Below are 2,155 nucleotides of genomic sequence, written 5' to 3'. Positions count from 1 at the left end.
GGGCATGGTGGCTCACACCTGTAATCCCAGCACTTCAGGAGGCTGAGGCAGGAAAATTGCTTGAGTCCGAAAGGTTGAGACTGCAGTGGCTCATGATCGTGCCACTGCACTCCGGCGTGGTAATGGAACCACATGCTGTCAAAAAGAAGAAAAAAAGATTCCTCTGAGTAAACACTGGTCGTTTTATTCAGAAAGCTGAAGCACAATTTCCATCAAGAGCTGCGAAAGGACTGGAGTCTTCCGTAGCCCAGGAGCCTCACAGACATGTGTGAGTTGTAAGAGGAAGTGAAGTGTCCTCTTAAGGACATTGGCCAGGCACGGGGGCTCACGCCTGTCATTCCAGCACTTTGGGAGGCTGAAGCGGGCGGATCACAAGGTCAAGAGATAGAGACCAGCCTGGCTAACATGGTGAAACCCTGTCTCTACTAAAAATACAAAAATTAGCTGGGCATGGTGGCCGCACACCTGTAGTCCCAGCTACTCGGGAGGCTGAGGGAGGAGAATTGCTTGAACCCACCAGGCGGAAGCTGCAGTGAGCCGAGATGGCACCACTGCACTCCAGCCTGGAGACAGAGCGAGACTCCGTCTCAAAAAAAAAAAGTGTGGGGAGTCTTTGGGTACCTAGAGAAGAAATGGGTGGGACCTAATTAGCCTTTCTGGAAGCCATACTTTTGGGACACGTTGCCCCAGATCAGGATGGAATGCCCCACCCGGCAGAAATGGAGACCAGACAGCTGCACAGGCTCATGTGAGGGGTGGAGTGGCTTGTAGCTTTTCTCTCTGAAGTCACTTTCCCCACAAGAGGACATTTATGTTTGGGCTGGTGTGACAGATGGGATAAGGCTTGACGCTGCTGGCTGTGGCAGATGGAAACAAGGCAGGGGGCGTGGGGCCTCCAGCCATGAGTCGTGGGGTCCCATGGGCAGCTGGCGATAAACAGCACCCCAGGCTCCGGATGGGGTCCCCCAGGCCCAGCCCTGAGCACCGTCGGTCCCTCCCTTCTGTCTCCACAGTGAAGGTCATGTAACAGCAGCATCTGTTCATCTTCATAAATAGAGTATTGGCCTGGCGAGGGCTGAGCTTACTGCAGGTCCACGAGACTGCCCCAAAACATCACTGAGAACCAGGTGGTTAAGCTGCCGCGTGCAGAGTTAGTTTCTGACTAAGGCCTGAGGGGGTGTGTGTAAATTTTGGATTTCCCAGGTGATGCTACTGCTGGTTGGGGACCACATTTTTTTTTTTTTTTTTCTGAGATGGACTCTTGTTCTGTCGCCCAGGCTGGAGTGCAATGGTGCGATCTCAGCTCACTGCAACCTCCGCCTCCCAGCTTTAAGTGATTCTCCTGCCTCAGGCTCCCAACCCCAGCTACAGGCGTGAGCCACCACACCTAGCTAACGTTTTATATTTTTAGTAGAGACAGAGTTTCACCCTGTTGGCCAGGCTGCTTTTGAACTCCTGACCTCAGGTGATCCGCCCGCCTCAGCCTCCCAAAGTGCTGGGATTACAGGTGTGAGCCACTGTGCTCGGACCCTTGTGAACTTTTGCTAGTAATTCTTTTTTCTTCTCACAACACTCTACCCGTGCCCCTCAGTTCTGTCTTTAAAAGATTCCTGCCCTTCAAAACTTACCTTTTCTGATTAATCTAATTGGAAGTAATGTCTTTTTTTCTGAGACAGGGTCTTTCTTTGTGGCCCAAACTGGAGTGTAGTGGCACCATCATGGCTCGCTGCAGCCTCGACCTCCTGGGCTCAAGGAATCTTCCTACCTCAGCCTCCTCAAGTAGCTGGGACCATGGGCATGTGCCACCATGCCGGGCTAATGTTTAAAACCCTTTTTTATAGAAACTAGTTCTTACTCTATTGCCCAGACTGGTCTTAAACTCCTGGGCTCAAGCAATCCTGCCACCTCAGCCTCCCAAAGTGCTGGGATTACAGGCGTGAGCCACCGCGCCCGGCCTCTTAATTAATAGGCTCTTAACTGCTTTTGGGACTCCTACCTTGTTCTTCTCCAGACGATTCACAGAGTCATCATCCCACACAGGACTGTGATCGTGCTCCCTGCTCTGAATTCTACTTCATGCCAGGAGAAAATCTGAACTCAACGTGTTGCTTTTTAAACTTGTGCCCAGGAAGACACAGGTGCTTCTGTCCAAGTT

Source organism: Piliocolobus tephrosceles, chromosome 16 (assembly GCF_002776525.5).
Source record: "Piliocolobus tephrosceles isolate RC106 chromosome 16, ASM277652v3, whole genome shotgun sequence".
In the NCBI taxonomy this organism is placed as follows: domain Eukaryota; kingdom Metazoa; phylum Chordata; class Mammalia; order Primates; family Cercopithecidae; genus Piliocolobus; species Piliocolobus tephrosceles.
Note: the sequence above shows the minus strand (reverse complement) of the source record.